Source organism: Gracilinanus agilis, chromosome 4, assembly GCF_016433145.1.
Source record: "Gracilinanus agilis isolate LMUSP501 chromosome 4, AgileGrace, whole genome shotgun sequence".
NCBI classification, from domain to species: Eukaryota; Metazoa; Chordata; class Mammalia; order Didelphimorphia; family Didelphidae; genus Gracilinanus; species Gracilinanus agilis.
Window position 1 is genome coordinate 380,777,090 of NC_058133.1, and position 17,759 is coordinate 380,794,848.

The window sequence follows — 17,759 nt, forward strand, 5'->3', positions numbered from 1 at the left end:
TCTGCCTGAAGACCCTCATAGTTTAGGGAACAAATGGATGCCTGAGATACAGCCTGATGGTATCAAGGTGTAGGCTAGAGGTGCATCTCTAAATCCATCTCAACCTAAAGGACAATCTAAAGATGATAATAATCTCAGGGTCTTATAGAAGTTATCAGATGTTCTTGGGTTAGGATTCACAAGGACAGAAAGGAGCAAGAGAATTTCCCTGCTTACAGTTTGCCTGGGTTAGGGGGTACAATGTCCATGCCAAAAATGCAAAAAGAAATTCCAAGGAGAGATCATTTTTTCATCTCTGGGAAATCAGGAAAAACTTTTGGGGTATCTGCTGGGCACTAAAGACAAAGAGGGTTTTCTGTTGGCAGAAATGTGGAGGGAAATATGTTGCAGGTACGGATGATTGGGCATTTACACATATATGGAAACAGCAGCGAGTAGGATGAGATGGGGGAATAGTAGACTACTCACTTGTCTGGAACAGAGTACTGTATGAAAAATGCAGAATGAATCTTGAAAGTAAAATTGGAACCGCATTATTGAGGGTTTTATATGTGAGTCTAAGGAGTTCACATTTTATCCTAGAGACTAGACCTTTAGGGAATATCTAAACAAAAGGAGAGGAAGGAGGAAGATGACGGACTAGTAAAGGAGATTCAGTAGGAGTTTTTAGATAGATAACAGAACTAAGAGAAAAAAGTGTTGTGGAAGCTGGACAAACTGAATCAAGAAGGAAGAGATAACTAACAATGTCAGACTAAAGAAAGATCAAGGGGGATGAGGAACAGGATAAGTCAATTGGATGTATTAGTTCACAGCAACTAATCAACTGATTATTTTGAAAGGTACATAAAAGATGAGTTTTCCGGGACAGAGACAAATCACAAAGACCAGTTAGGGAGTTATTAGAACAGTTAGGGTGAGAGGTGTTGAAGACCTGAATTAGGGAAGGTGATAGAGGGAGGAAGTGTTGGGGAAAGATTCTCTATAGGTTAGGATAGAATGTGGCTAATGCTTTGCTGAAGGAGATGAGAAAGAGGGAGAGTCAAGTTGACTTCAAGATTTTAGTTCTGGGTGGCAGAGAAATAGGGAGTATTTTAGGAATTAGGAAGTAGAAGACATCTTGAGTGAAAAGACAATGAGTTTCTGGTCATATTAATCTGAAGTACTTGCAGGCTATACAGAAAGAGATATTTAACCAGAAGCTGGAAATGTAAGACAATAATCCATCTGAAATAACAACAACAACAACAACGAATAACAAACTGCAACTGCTGGTGTTCTTAAAGTGCTTCAAGAATTGTAATGTACTCTGCAAGTGTTAGGAAGTCAGGTGGCTCAGTACATAGAGTGCTGGGGCTGTAGTCTACATGAGTTCGAATCTCACCTCAGGCTACTTGTGTGACAGATAAGTCTCTTCTCCATCTTTGCTTAAATTTCCTCATCTGAAAAATGTTCTAGTATCTTTGCCAAGATAAACACCATAACGAAGAGTCTGAAATGCCCAAACATAACATCCCTAGTACCTTCATGTAGAAAGAACTTAACACTTCTTTCTTAGTGCTGTTTTAATTTGCATTTTTTAATTACCAGAGTTTGTACACTTTTCAAGTTGACATGTAATTATTTATTGGTTGATTATAAATAACTTGTGTTTCTTTTTTTGAGAACTGCTTGCCCATATCCTTTATCTATTTATCCACTAGGAAATAGATCTTTTATAAATCTGTATCAATTCCTGACAACTCTAAAGGTTGACATTTTGATATTTCAATGTATCTATGACATCAATTTAAGGTCAGGACACTTGTGCTTGCTGCCACTAAAAATTCGAGCACAGGTTTTGCAATTGACTTATAAAGTTACAATGTAAACTCCACGAGAGTAAAATTCAGTTTGTATTTGTGTCCGTAGCGCCTAGTGTAATGTTTGGAATGGTAAAATACAAAGTTTAAAAATAAGCAAAGGGAAAAGTTTATCTCCAAAGGCATTGAAAACAGAGGAAAACGTCGTTGAAATGCGAATAAAAGTCTTTCTTCCCTGACCGGGAATCGAACCCGGGCCGCGGCGGTGAGAGCGCCGAATCCTAACCACTAGACCACCAGGGAACTTGGTGAACGGCCTGCTGTAGGGCTATTAGTGTCTTTAACCTCTTCACGTAATAAGCTTTCTCCAATCAACATGCTGAATAAAGGTTCCACCCACTTTCCCTCCAGTTTCAGTTCCAAGGTCCAGACTACGTCTTCAGGTTCTACGTTATACTTCTCGCCACTCTGCTTTATTCCCCTCTGTTGGAAAAGCCTGGCAGAGATCTTTTAATCCGTCAATAAGAAAGTGGCATTGTTTCCAGAGAAAAATTAAAACGAACAATCAAAAAGACCAGTAAGTTTTGTGTTTGTTTAGTGCCTTCTCCCCTTGCTCCCTACCCCCTGGTCCCCATCTTTTCTGCTCAGTATTTTTAATAATATAGCAGCTATAACAGAGATGAAGTTTCCTAAGGGTCTAATAAGAGAGCAAACAGGGGCTCGAAAGTTCTTTGCCGTTTACTAACGGGTAGACCTCGGGAAATCTCTTAGCCCCTCTTGCATCTTAAGTTTCTTGGGGGGATGGGGGGGGTGGAAATTGGATTTGAGAGCCTCTGAAGCCTTCTGCAACTGCTCTAGGTCTAAGTATGCAATTAGTATGAGTTTTCAAATGAACATTATTTGGGAATGCGAACTGGAAGAGGATTTGTATACAATATACGCGTTTATAACGCATTTGTCTATTTTTTATGGACATAGTTATTTGCACGTTATCTCTCCCAGAGGGCAGGGATTTTGTAACTTTCTTTGTCTGAACCTCCTCCACCCTTTAGAATGTGAGTTCCCTGTGGGCAGGGGCTGCCCTTGGACTATTAGTATCCCAAGGGTTTAGCACTGGACCTGGCACGTAATGTTTGTAGATGGACAGAATGATACGCTAACTGGTCTAGATTCTCTGAACAATTCAGTTCTGCCCATAATTCTCCATATACTATACTGGACCCTGGGTTGAGCCCCGCCTATAAAGTGACGTAATCAGGAACCAAAACTCCAAAATATCCAGGCCTGTGAACGGTCCTAATCAAAGCAAAGTAACAGGAGAAAATTTTATTTCTTTATTTGTTTATTTTTAGTGAAAAACAATACAGCTGAATAAAAAATAAAGTTTCCATCTAAATGTTAGCAGTTCCTTAAGAAGCAGTATAGTAGAAAGGGCCCTGGTCATAAGAGGGGGGCCGCTGGAAAGGATTTGTTATGAAGAGGTCGTTACAACAGCTCTTGGTGATATCATCCAGTACAGCAATTAAGGTGGAGACTGGATTTAGAATATTAAAACCTAAAGTAATGGACAGAGTATTACATACTGGTGTTAATTACTAGTTGATTTGAATCAAATTGGTTGATTCAAAGAAGCAAAACAGCTTAGATCCAGGCCTTCTTATAAATAATGAAGGGATAAAGAACCACAGGAAGGTTAAGAGAGCTATTATTTGGATGGCAGAGCATACTCCAGTCTTTTGCCAAAGAGAATTAGAATATTAGAAAAAGGGGTTGTGATAATTCAATAGATGGAGCTCTTTCCTCTCATGTGACCTTATAATAATGTCTTTTTTTTTTAATTTCCAAAGCTGGAAACTCATAAAGCAGATCCTGCTATGGTAGATTGGCTGAACATTTGTATTAGATTTTGTTTACAGGTGCCTTAAAAACAAACAAACAAAAAACTATTTGCTTTCAGTCACTTTAATAAAATGCTATTCATTTGCCCCCATGTTTTATTTTGTTTTTCTCAAGAGCTTGACAGTTTCTAAGACAGTATTGTCTATTGGAAGGATTTATCAAAGTACCTCAATTGAATATCACACATATTTATAATTACCAGCTATTTTAAGTTCATTCTGCAAAATTCTCAGAATCTAATGAGAAAGGGAAGAGAAGAGATAAGTAGAGGAGATATTACCCTTTAAAAAAATTAAATCATGCACTTATTTAATTTGTAACATGCATGTCTTTCCTTGGAAGACCAAGAGTTGGACTCATTATTTGAGATCAATTTCTCTCTCCTACTAAGTCCAATTAATAAATGTCATACAGTTTTCATTTAAATTTGAGGGATTATTTCAGAATTGTAGTACTGTGATCTTAATTAACACTGGTACTTGTCAGAGTAAAGTCACTTTCTTTTTCCATTACATGTTCAGAAACGACTATAAAAACATACCCAAGGGGACAGCTAAGTGGCTCAGTGGATTAAGAGCCAGGCCTGGAGAAGGGAGGTCCTGGGTTAATTCTGGCCTCAGATACTTCCTAGCTGTGTGACCCTAGACAAGTCACTTTGTCATGGAATTCAGGGTTTCCCCTGAACACCGCAAAACTCCAGAGGCATCACAGGTCAAAAGGTACACAAGGAATTCCTTTTCTTGTATTCCTGCTGTGCCTTTCAAAAGGAGGTTACTTTGAGCTGAGAGACACTCTCCCCTAGCTTTTTGATGAGCAGAGATAGGCATCTTTCAGTTTGCTTCTGATAAGCATTTATTTGTATCTCAGATATCTAATCATCCCCTGAACTGCACAGTTCTTTGGTCTTTGAGGCACAACACATCACCCCATCCCTGGTCATGTAATAACATCACTCATCAACCCATATCCAGTCACATAGTCCTTATTGTCAAAAAGGAATAAGAATCCAAATCTCCATTTCTTCTAGGAGGCAATGTCTTCTCCTACGCCTTTCCCAGCCCAGATGATTTTCTAGCTCTCCCCCAACAATTTAACCCCCATTGCCTAATTCTTACTGCTCTTCTGCCTTAGAACCAATGCCCTGGTATTGATTCTAAGATGGAAGGTAAGGGTTTAAAAAAATAAAACATACCCAAGAAACTATTAAACTATCCATTAGACTACTGTGTGCAGATGTAAAAACAGTAAAAGAATACAACCAAAGTCAAGGCCAGATTTTTTTTTAATGATAATAATTTTAGGGTACAAATGGGAGAGGGAAATCCTGTGAGAACTGTGGGAATCAGGTGAACCACACTGACTCTATCTTCTGCCTTAATTCTGGATCTGCTTCAGTTCCCTTTTTATTCACTTATAGATATAGTACAATTTCTAACTTGTGAGAAAACTTTATTCAGTTTTGGGAAATGTGTGAAAATTTTATTGCATTGTTTGAATCTATACTTGAGCAGCCAGGAAACTGGACCACCTCTACCTGTTGCTTAGAGACCCTTAACTATGGATCTAAGTTGTGCTAACTAGAAACTCATTCAGATCCAAAGATTATTTCTAGGAGTTTTCTCACAATTGCACATCTCAATTAATTCATGTCTTATCTGCAAACTGGCCCTAGACGTGTCAATTTATTATTGGTTTTTTGTTCCTTTGAATTCAGACCCTTGGGGTGAGGAGATGAGGGGGAATGGGATACCTTTTTTAACTAATATCAGGGAATTGGACTTGTTCATTCTTAATACACATACACACACCCAACTCAGAAAGTCCTAATCTTTCCTCCAATTAGAAATAAGATTACCTATTTTTGTATTTTGGTATATACCCTGTCAATTGTTTTCTTTTGATGCATAAAAATCTGTTTTCTTCTGTATTCAAGGTCTAGTGCCAAGCTGAAAAAGTCTGGTCCCAATTTGTTATGCAATTGGTATACATTGCTAAATAAATCAATATACTTGAAAACTCAAAACTCTGTTTCCTCAGTTATTTCAGGTTTCATCTATTACAAGATTATACTGACTTTGGCTGTATGCTGAAATACTTAACTTGAGCCTCCACAGCATTGGATTTCTACAAGTCAAAGTATTCTTTTCTGAATATACCTAGAGAAGCTCCTCTTCATTCAATAAAAGAATTGTTGCTTTTGTTGTTATTTTTCTACTTCCTAATTCTGCTTCACACAAAATGCTGCTAAATTTAGGCCCATCTACTGGAATACTAGTTACAGTTTTTAGAAGCCAAGTTGGTAGCTCCAGCATCTTAGATTAAACAACCCTGGCCTTCACATTCTTTTATAAAATGAATTATAGCCAAAGATTATTAGATAATGAACATTTATATTACCTGCACAAGTCTATCCATGGGCATTAAGTAAATATGAGAGTTCCTGTGTCTCTCCATAATCCTTTAGTCCCATGAAGAGGCGAATATGGCAATTCTAATTCAATAAATATTTATTGAATGCCAACTAGGTGTCAGGCAGGCATTGTACTAGGCCCTAGGAATACAAAGGCAAAAATAAAACAATTCCTTCCCTCAAGAAACTTACATTCTATTCCAATAACTATGCTTTTGTTTTTTATGCCATTCTTAGGAAATTATTTTTCTTATTCAGTGAGTGCAATTTGTAATTTATAAATTTAGATAAATGTATGACACCCTTTTTGAGTTGATACATAATTTTCTTTTAAAGGCTTTCCTCCTTTGATGATATTTTAAGCCATATGTGTCTGTCTATGTCAAACTGCTCAGTTTTTCCTATGATCAGTCTTTTCTGTGTCCCTTAAAAGTTACCATTGCAGGAGGGTTTTTCATCAGAATTCAGTGAAATCTTTAAGCCTGTCCCAGCCTAAACTAGTAGAAGCCTATACATAAGCTATATATATATATATATATATATGTATATATATATATATATATATACTTAAATAAACAGCTGGAAAGCTTAGGATATTCTAGCTCTGAAGGTAGAAACCTTAAGTGGTTTCCCTAAGTTACTTTCTTCAGGGAACTAGTAATGACTTAGTCTATAATGTTGGCACAGATGAGAATGTCTTCCATGTGTTGTTCATCAGACTTGATGACAGATCTGATACTGATAGCCACATGCACGCCAAAGATGTTTCTGCTGCACAATTCTAGTTGAACATAGATTTGTGTGAAGAGAAAATCTCTGCTGCAAAAAGGATGGAATGTCCACTTTTAATGTAAATTCCCTGAATAACAGTTATAAAATTATGGAATTGTAGAGATGGCAAGGATCTTAAAGATGATCTAATCCAATCTTCCTGACCACAGGAAAACTGGGTTCTAGTTCTAATTGTGGTATAACTTATTTTGTGGCCTTGGGCAAATTACTGTATTTCATTCCTCTGGACCTCAGAAACATTCTATGATTCATTGTAGAGAAATTCTCCCTAAGACATCCTTATTAAATGGTCAATCAGCCTGTGCTTGAATATTTCTAATGTTCCCTATTCAACTCATTCCATTACTGGAGAACTCTAAAAGTCCCTCTTCAGCAAATTAAAAAAAAAATAGATGAGTTCCTACAACTTCAAACATTGGTCCTAGTGTTTTCCCTTGGAGCAAAGGAGTCTAGAGAATAGAGATAGTAAAGGAGACAGTATGGTCAAGTGATGGTACTGAAATTCGAAGATTTACATTCAAATCCTACCTCTGATACTACAGTAGGTTTATCTATAAAATAAGTAGATTAGAACTTATGAGCTCTTGAGTCTAAGTCAAAGAGACCCTTTCCTTCAGTACTATACTTGCTTACTAGTGTAAGGATGGCTCCTTTGTTCATCCCTCCCTAGTCTGAGATTTGGAAGGTAATGTTGAATCTGGCCAGGAGGGCAGCATAGGTGGAAGTCTGCCTCCTAGGTGGAACAGCATGGGTGGAAAGCTGTTCCTTAGGAGAACAGAATGGATGGAAAAGCTGTCCCCCAAAGGACATCAATTCTGGGGTTTTTATACTCTTTACAACAGTGAAGACCTGACTCTGGAGTGGTAAGCACTGAAGGAAGGAGTGAGGGAAGATTTTCTGGAAGACATGGGGGTGGTGCTCATGATTTGGAGGTCAGATGAATGAGGTGTGTCTGTCCATCTCAAATCAAAGGACAATTAGAACTAGAAGCCAGTTTTCCTGTGGTCAGGAAGATTGGATTAGATCATCTTTAAGATCCTTGCCATCTCTACAATCCTCAAGGTCAGATGTTTTGGGGTGGGAGTCAGGAGGGCATAAAGGATCAAAGGAGTTTCCCTGATAATAGTTTGCCTGAGTCTCTGGGGTTACAATGCCCATGCCAAAATATGATCTCTGATACTTATTAGCTCTGTGACCCTGGACAACTCACTTAAACTCTATTTGCCTTGGGCCACTTGAGAAGGAAATGGCAAACCATTCTTGAATCTTAAAAAAAAAAAAAAAAGAAGAAGAAGAAGAAGCCACAGGCAATATGGTCCATAGGGTCATGAAGAATTCAACATGACTGAACAGCAAAAATTCTAATTCTAGAGCCACCTACTATATCATGTTCTCCCTGCATAGATGATGCAAGGATAAATATATAAATGAGATAAGTTTCATTTAGTCTTGCATCATTTCTTCGAATTATAGAAAATCACCTACTATCACTTCCGATTTACAGAGAAATCAAGGCCCGGTGTCACACAAAAGTCAGCCTAGCAAAAGTCAAACCAAAACAAAAATTTGTAGACTAACTTATCTACAGCACTAATGCTGTTCTTTTCTATTGTTAACAATTTTCCAAGAAACGATTTCCCAAAAAGTTTTAACGGATGCTCTTACATAATTTTGATTACAATATAGACCATAATTTTTTCTTTGACCTGATTTCAAAATCATAACGTATTTATCTTATTCTAACATCTAGCAACTCAGTTTCTTCCATCCCCAAATAACTTTTCTTTGGCACAGTCAAACCTGAAATGTTCACTTTGGTGATCTTACTATTTTAAAATACCTACTAATGAGAAATAATTAAAAGTATATGAAACCAAATGGGAGTTTTAAAAAAATCATTATAACCAAGCTAAAAATAAGGTAATAACAACATTGTGTTGTTTTTAACATTTTCTTGCAGTATAGCCCATATTTAGAAGCAGGGCAATAGTTGAATACATCTAATATATAAATGTCATTAGTTGGTTATAAGTTAGTTGGTAACTGCTGGAGTGTATCTAATATTTTAAAATATTATGAAAGAAGCAGTTTAACACCAGAGGTTAGAGAGCTGGCATCAACAGGGTTCAAGTTCAGCCTCTGAATCATACTAGTTGTGTAATTATAGATATAACACTTAACCTCTCATTACCTCTGAGTGACTATCTAAGAATCTAGGTTGCAGAATAGTTGCTTGTTTGTACTGATAGATTAAAATTCAACAGAAGGAGGAACCCTACATTGATGAAATCACAAGTCTTTGGGCACTGCTTCCAAGTGACATTCTCTAATAGTATGTAAACAGCCAGAGATAGTCAACTGTATATTTTTTCTCTAATTGACTTTTGGCATAGCATTAGCTTTCAGAGTAGAATCCCTCCTCTTGATGTGTGCATGCCCTACACTAGCCATTAAGGCTTACATGTAATTTCTGCTGAGACACAAAATCCCTAACTAACCTCCACTGCTTGAGCTGACTTAAATTCCAGCCTTGTATATGTGCTGGGAAGGAAGCATAGGACTGTGTGTGTGTTTGTGTGTCCGGGCTGCTGGTTGGAATTGCGGGTAGAATGGACAAAGTGACAAGTTATTTCCTAGATGCAGCATTGTAAAGAGAACCGGAGCTAAAATGAAGAATCGTTTGCCACCCGTTAGAGCCTGAATCTGACCTTGGCAGAAAAGAACCGCAAGAAACCTTCGAGCGGCGCACAAATTTAGGAAGATTAAAAGCCCTCTGCCCACACAGACTGGCTACTCGCCGCCAGTCCCCAACCTTTCCCCCTAGTCCTCCTCCCTCCATGGGCATAGGCCAGGTCGGGCCTGCGCTCTCTAGTGGAGCTTCAGGGACCCGACCCTCCGAGAGCTCGCGCGCCGGCGCTCGCTCGCGTCACAATGGGGCCGAGGCCTGGGAAGGCAGTCGGCGCGCGCCGCTGATCGAGAGCGGGGCGGGGTTGCCGATGTCTCCCGGGCGGGGGCTCCAGCGCTCGGTGCCGGTTGAGAACGCTGGCTGGTGGTGGGGGTGGTGTCAGCTGCGGCCACGGGCAGGTGACAGCGACCTGAGCTCCTGGGGGCGGGGGCAGGGATGCTGCCGCTGCGGTCACCCGCACTACTGACCCTATTCCACTGAGGGCCGTCAGGGAAGCAGTGAGCACGGAGCCCGGGGAGTAGCGGGCTGAGCCACCCGAGAGGCGAGAGCGGTAGCTTTGGCGACGATGATTCTCCTGCGGGATACTGTGAGGCCGCCGCGGCTGCCCGGAGCCTAGGCGGTGCTTGCAACTATAACTGTTGGGCTCTGAGAGATCCCTTCCAGGGCAGCGGCCACAACAGTGACTCCGAACGTGGGGGGCCCGGGGTGCGCGCGCTTCATCCTGCTTCGCTGCCTCCTCCCCCTTCCCCTTCCCGGAGCCTGTTCCTCCTCCCTCCACCTCCACCCCGACCCCTCCTCCCCCAAGAGAGTGAGAAAGAGGATGGGCTCCCCCGCTCCGGGCGGCAGCGGCTGCGGTGGCGGCGGCGGTAGCGGCTACACCTCTCCCCGCGGCCAGGGCCAGATATGCGTCTTCCCGGACACCACCTCCTGGGCGGGCATGATCTGCTCCTCAGCCCTGTAGGTGAGTAAATAACCCGGAGAGCCGTCCTCGTAAGCAGCTGCTGATGTAGCAGATGCCGCTGCTGTTGTAGCTGATGCCGCCGATGCTCTCCCGCTGCTAGAGAGGGATGGGGATGGGGGTGGGGTTCCAAGAGGAGAGGGGGATACTCCCCAGACACCAGATTCTCTCCAGAATGTGCTTGTAGGAGTTCTAATGGCGGGATGGGAGCTCTGTCCCACTGTACAGCCAGCTCCGGGGAAACGTGAAGTTCAAGAATATTTACGAGAGAGGAGGAAGGGCACTAATCTTTCACTACCCCCACCCCACCCCCGGAGAACTAGGGGAGGGGGAGGGGGCAAGACAGGTGGCTTAGCGGGTGGGCGGTGGGTGGCGGGACTGGTGGGTCCTACGAGTTCAGTGAATTTGTTCCGGAAATATTCCTGCCCCATTTCTCCAGCCCCAGGCGGTAGCCAGAATGGGGAAGCTTATTTTAGGGATGCACAGGAGGAGAGTGTAGGCGTTTATGCATTTCATGGCTTGAGGTCTTTCGGCTTTTTTCTTCATCTGACAGGTCGAACTAGGTCTTCTGCCTCTTTATATGAACATTTTAGGCCTGGTCGGAGAAGGTCCAGCTTTCGGGGGAATGTATTTTAAATTGTTAGTAGATAAGAGAGGTTGGAATGTTTCTTTGGCCTCTATCCCAGGGCCTCTGTTTATTGAAAAAGGCATATATATTAAGATTATAAGATTTGTCCTAGGTACTGGATTTGGGGTGGGATGTGCTGCAGTGTTTCACGGAAGGGCCAGCAGTAGGCGGTCATGTGTCTTGCTTAACTTCCAACTTGATATTATTGCTTGACTTCTAGAGAAATTGCATTCATCTTCAAGTTCAAAACAGAATAGCTGACAAAATGGTGTTTTTCACTCAGTCCTGTCTTTGACTTGGGCTTGACTAGGTTATTTGGTTCTTTGGGAATCATCAGATGTTCAAAGCATCATCAACAGAGACCATAATTTGAAATGAAAATACAAATTGATCGCACTGTCAGTGCCCTCTCACTTAATATTTTGTTTATGGATGGCTCTCCAATTTGAATAATTTTTCAAAAGTAGTTAGCATTTTCTACCTTATTGTTCTATCTTATGATACATATATTCACACTTTTTTGTCTTCATTATAGTATAATCTCCCCAAAACCTAAATCTAAACGAATATCACCTAATCCTGAAATTTTCCCACTGTAGGTGGTTTTAAAAAAACCTGTTTCAACTAAAATGTCCTAAACTACTAAAATAAAATTTACATTTTAAATTTTTAAATTTAAGTTTCTTCAGAGAAAAACTTAAATGATTAAGTACTAAATTCACTCTGCTCTATATCTGACTTGCAAAGTGTTTTTTTGGATATCATTTATATTACAGGTAAAGGTGAAAATCATTACAAATTTGGAGAGTGCCTATTCTCTTGGGAAATTCTGGTTGAATCTAAATGTATAATACCAAATAGACTCTAGTCTTATATTTGCATAGGTTTGCTTACAGTGTAGCAGGTGTTTCCAGGCTAGGCAAGTCATTTCACCTTGGTGGGACCTCAGTTCCCTCATATGTAAAACAAGAGGGTTGGACTAGACAAGCAATCTCTTAGTTTCCCTTCAGCTGAAACCTGTTGTGTTTCTATGAAATCATTCACCGAATCAATATAGCAATAGACGTTGCCTATTAGGATTTATTTTCTACACTTCATAAAGTTCCAGGATTGTTTTTTATCCTTTACAGCCATGGTTGTATATGACAGCTTCTACTTTTTTCCAACTTCCTTGCTTAATACCAATGTCTCTTTGAGATTATTCAGTAGGGTGTTGTTGATTTTAGTTCTTCTCCACCACTGTCATCACATACCTTTCTTCCATTTCATGTTCCTATTTACATTTTTTACCCTTGTCAACTGTTTCATTTTCATACCTAGTTCTTGTTTTATTTATCCTCTATTGTAGGGGGCAGGTTAGTAGCTTACATATTCATTATACTTTAACAGTGTGTAATATGGAAGTCAAAAAGGTTAATGTAATCTCAGACGACATGGAGAAAGGCATAAAATCTAGGATTACTGTCCTAGTACCTTGCTATGGTCAGACAAAATGTGGAAAGGTTTTTAGTTCTGGGTGCTACATTTTAGGAAGGACATTTTCAGGCTAGAACTGGATCCCCAAAAAGGCAACTAGGATGGTGAAAGGACTTGAAGTTATTTAATATAAAGATCAGTTGGGGGAAATAAGGAAATTTAATATGAAAATGAATTGGCAAGGACAATAAATGAAGGGCTGTCTTGTGGAAGAGGCATTAGACTTGTGACAAGCTTGGTCTCAGAGGGCAGAATTAGGAACAATTGGATGGAAGTTGCAAAGAGGCAGATGGAATGACTTTAGGAGCAAAGAAGAAAAAACTTTTAACAATGAGTATTCCTTAAATGGAATGAACTGCCTCATTTGGGACTTCCTCACTAGAGGTCTTCAGGCAAAACCTGGATGAACATTTGTTGGGAATACTATAGAAAGAATTCTTGTGTGGTTATGGATTAGGTAAAATGGCTTCTGAGTTTGCCTCAAACTCTGAGATTCTGTGTTCTGCTAGATTCTAAAAATATAGTATAATATTGAATTTATCCCTATTTTTTCTAGGCAAATAGCAGATGCTAAGTAAACAGATATTGAACTGAGTCAAAGTAAGTAGATTTTAAAAGTTCTTTCAGAATTTTTCTATCTTACAGTGACATTTTATTTCATTTCCATAATAGTCTTAAGACATTTTTAGGCACTCTAATACTTATGTTAATATCCAATATATGCCTTAAAGCAAACTGACATAAATTTAGTTTCTTAAGGAACCTTGCAACTAACTAGTCCAATCCTCTCGTTTTAGAGATGAAGAAACTAAGGTTCAGAGGACTAATAGCAGTCAGGAATTGAACTGAGACCTTCTGCCTCCAAATCTGGCATTCTAATCACGGTACCATTCTGCTTTGTCATTTGTTTGGAGCCATTGTACCTAACTGTGAAAATGTCTTAAAATAACACCAAATGCGTGTACTGAGACTTTCCAATCAACTAAAATGTTTAAAAAAAAGAAAAGAAAGTTTTAAAGCATTTGGTAGCATACTTAGATATTTGTATTCACATGAGCAACTAGTAGTTAATATTTTCCTAAGATTGCTAAAGAGTATCTAAAGCTACCAGAAGTAGCAGTTAAGATAACAAAGAAATGTCTCACCAAAAATGGAGGTCCTGGCAGCTAAGTAGAGAAATGAACATAATACTGTAGTTTAGGAAAATTTGAGCTTAAAGAAAGGGTCATACACTACTGTGTGAAATATCAACTACCTCCCAAGGTAATTAAATTATGGTAAATGCAACTTTCCCCTGGAAATTCAACTGCTTCTCATTATAACTAACAGAAAAATTTCTTTTTGTTGATCTACATAGTAGAAAGGGTGCTAGACTTGCAGCTTAGAGATTTGAGTTTGAGTCCAGCCTCAGACACAAACTCTTTAATCAAGGCAAGTCACTTAAACTCTGAGATTCTCAGTTTCTTCATCTATAAAAAGATGATGATCTTTGCACTTCCTACAACTCAGCTATCATGGGGGAAAGCACTATATAAATGAGAGTTGTTATTATTATTATCATTTGTTCCAGAGCACATTTTGGACAATCTATTCTGGCTAAAATAAGTATGATGGTAAACTACACTGTTGTTCTACAGTTCTATAAATATAGGTTTACAGTGACCAAAGTTTGCATAAAGCATTTTTTAAATCACATGACTTTAGTGAAGTGGTTTTTTTTTTTAGTGGGGGTGAGATGATAGGTAGAAATTCAGTCTTTGTTAGTAGAATCAAGCACAAAGGGAATCTGTCTAAAAATAAGATCTTTTCGCTTAGTTAATACATACACATAGTATGTATGGATAGGTCACAATATCATAGATTTAGAAATGGAAGGGAACTTTGAGATCATCTAGTTCAACCTTTCCATTTTATAGATGAAGAAACTGAGGCACAGAGAGGTCAAGTGACTTACCCAAAATCACATAGGTAGTAAATGGCAAAGTCAGGATGTGACCTCAGGTCTTCTGATTCTAATTCACATACTTTTCCCATTGTCCTAAGTTTAAAAAGGAATGAAAAGAATAATAACACTTTGTTCTTATTTATCACTTCATAATTGACTTCTCCAACACTGCTCTGATTCACATAGAATGATCATCCAGTCCTAATCCCATAATTTCAAATCTCTATCCCATCTCTGTTCTGCACCCAAATCTCTCTATGTAATTCATTTCCTTTGTTTTATCTGTCTATCCGTCCCATTAGTCCTCTGGCACATTTTCTTTTTCTGCTCATTTTCAATAGTATAAGGCTGTGATTTTATTGGTGTAGGAAACTCTCTTCAATACAGGTCAGCACCTCTGAAACTTAAATTGGCTTAAATTAAGCATTAAGGTTAAATAACTTGCCCAGAGCCACTAAGACAGTAAGTAGTGTCAGAAATCTTTCTAGCTCCAAGGTAGACACTTGAACCTCAGTATACTCTTATAAACTCTATACTTTCTCATAATCATAATTTATTTACATTCTTAAAGCTAATTATTACATGAATTCTTAAGGTTCTTCACCAGATATCTGCAGCTCATTGTACTCTATATAACTTTTTAACATTGTATTTCCTTTTTTTGTTAGGGGCAGGGATAATCATCTTAATTGGAAAGTTTCTTATTTTTCAGTGTATTATTTTGAATTCACAAGGAAGGGTGTTGTGAGCACTACTGTGAAATAAGATTTTATATTGTGTCTTGGACACAGGAGGAAGCAAATGAGCCAATCAATGAACAAACATTCACTAAGTACTTACTATGTTTCAGACACTGCATTAAACATATACAGTAACAAAAATGAAAGGATATCTGCCTTTAAGGAGCTTAGTCTCTTAGGGGAGACAATGTATATGTGTACAAATCTACTGACTATATACATTGTATTCACAAACAAGATAGTTTGGGGAGGGTAGTGCACTAGCAGTTGTGGTGAGAGGTAGGAGGTGGGTATGGATGTCCAGGTAGAGTTTGATGAACAAGAAGTTTGAACTGAATCTTGAAGGAAATCAGAATATGCAAAAGTAGAAGTAGAAGTGGGAATTCCAGTCATGGGAGAGACACAATGAAAAAGCAGGAAATATCTACCAGTATTATGTGTAAGAAGGGACCAGGTTTTAAAGTTGTATTTAAACCTTGAGGGAGTTTTTGAGTAGTTTTGGGTGAGATGATCAAACCTGTCTCTTAGGTAAAATCAATTAGCAGCTAAGGGGAGGATAAATTGAAGAAGGGAAAGGCTTTGATGTAGGAACATCAAATAGTAGAATATAGAAATAATCTAGGCTGGATGTGATGGGGGCCTGAACTAGGGCAGTGACTACATGAGTGGAGAAAGGATGGGATGAATTTGAGATGTTCAAGTTAGAGAAGTTTTGTTAAAATAAGGGAAAAGAACAATTATTAATCTTTCAGAGTTGCAGTTTTTCAGTCAATATCACTACACTGATGGGACTTCTTTACTAGTATTCTGAGGTATTTTCAGACAGAACCAGTGACAGAATTTGGTATTGTTGACTATGCACAAGGTTTTGCTTTATTCAGTTACAGGAGGCAGAGATGAGAGCAAGAGAAAAAAATAAATGCTTGGGTTTTTTTTTAAAGTACTTATTGCTTTTCCTTTTGAAAACACTATAATAATCTTGACCATCTTGATTCTATTTCTCTAACTCAAGCATTTTGTCTTTGTATTCTTTTTGAGGCTGGATATAGGGTTCTCTCTTGAATTAAAGCATTCTTTTTTTTCCCCCTTGGGAAAGAGGGAAAGATTCCCTCTCTTCAGAACTGGAAGTGTTTTTGTTATCATCAGCAATTCTGGGATGATTCTGTAAAATGATTGCCGCCTTTCTTAATTGTGCCATTTAAAACTTTTACTTAGTCTACCTTCTAGATCATAAATTCAAAAAAATTATAGTTTGTTGTTCCTTACTCCGAATTTTCATTTTACTGGTATAAGTAGGTAGCTTTTGGTTTTAGATAACTGACTCAAAGGAGGTTTCTGTTTTATCCTATCTATAGAAACAAACAGCTGAGACTAAACTCCATGAAGAAGTTGCATCAGTGTGATGCAATGTATGAGTCAGGAGACCTGAGTCCTGATTTTTGTTCTGCCACAAACTTGCTGTGTAACCTCGAGTAAGTCACTTGACTTTTTTTGGACCTCTGTCTCCCTGTTTTTGAGTGGGTTAGATGTTGAGATGTCTTCCAGCTCTAAATATATGACTATATAATGTGTATAAAATGTTAACTCTGAGAATGAATTTTTCACTTTTAGCCAGCAATATTAGCATTACATAGATACAGCTTCAAGAGTGTCTGAGGAAACAAATTTTCCTTGGCTAGAGACTTTTAGAAGCCACAGACATTAAGAGAATTTAACTCTGCTAGAGAGTCTATCCTTGAAGCCACCATATCATAATATTGAAATCATCAGAAATGAAAGATTTGCTGAAAAAGAGAGAGGCATTTGAGAGAAACTCAGATGATGTGTCTCCTGAACTGCTAGGGGTCAGGAACATTTGACAGTCATGGGCAGGTTTATCCCTACAAGCGCTTTTCTTTTTCTTATTCTGTGTTTTCACTGAGCAGGCTTCTGATCTTAATTTGATTTCCTAAGAATGCTTCCCTACCAGGAAGAGAGATGTTTTATTGTAAATTATTAAATTAGCTTTCTGGTACAAATCAGTCTCCTGTGAGTTTGGATAGCATGAGCCAGTTTTTCCCAGAGTCTGATCACCCCTGGATAAATGTACCATGAAAGTTCCAGATGAGCAATGTTAATGAGACAAACAGTGGAATAAAGAGAGAAATTTGCAAGCTCTTTTCTAAATATCAACCTGTCTCCTGCTATATTCATGCATATTTCTGTCAATCTGATACATACTTTGATGCTTTCCTCTCTTTTAAATAGATTATAAGAATGTGACTTCACAATCAAATAGGAATACCTTTTATTTCTGAAAATCAGTATCATGTGCTAAAACACTGGTGTGGGAGTCAAGAAAACCTTGGATTTTAGTCCCATTGTGGCCACTAAACTGCTATGTGATCTTAGACAAGTCACTTAATCTCTCATGTTCTCCTTAA

General features: G+C 38.7%; 1 protein-coding gene and 1 non-coding gene across 2 annotated transcripts in view; one reads left to right on the forward strand and one right to left on the reverse strand.

Annotated features, from left to right (window-relative positions):
• Window positions 1-2,033: 2,033 nt before the first annotated feature.
• TRNAE-CUC lies at window positions 2,034-2,105 on the reverse strand. The gene has a single exon. It is a non-coding gene; the product is annotated as a tRNA-Glu (tRNA).
• Window positions 2,106-9,959: 7,854 nt separating this feature from the next.
• NCOA7 (nuclear receptor coactivator 7) overlaps window positions 9,960-17,759 on the forward strand; it is a 239,440-nt gene continuing 231,640 nt past the window's right edge. Inside the window, exons 1-4 of the mRNA XM_044676919.1 lie at window positions 9,960-10,550; window positions 13,208-13,251; window positions 13,449-13,535; window positions 16,692-16,808. The gene's annotated coding sequence lies outside the window, so the exon portion shown is untranslated. The remainder of the gene's footprint in view (window positions 10,551-13,207; window positions 13,252-13,448; window positions 13,536-16,691; window positions 16,809-17,759) is intronic.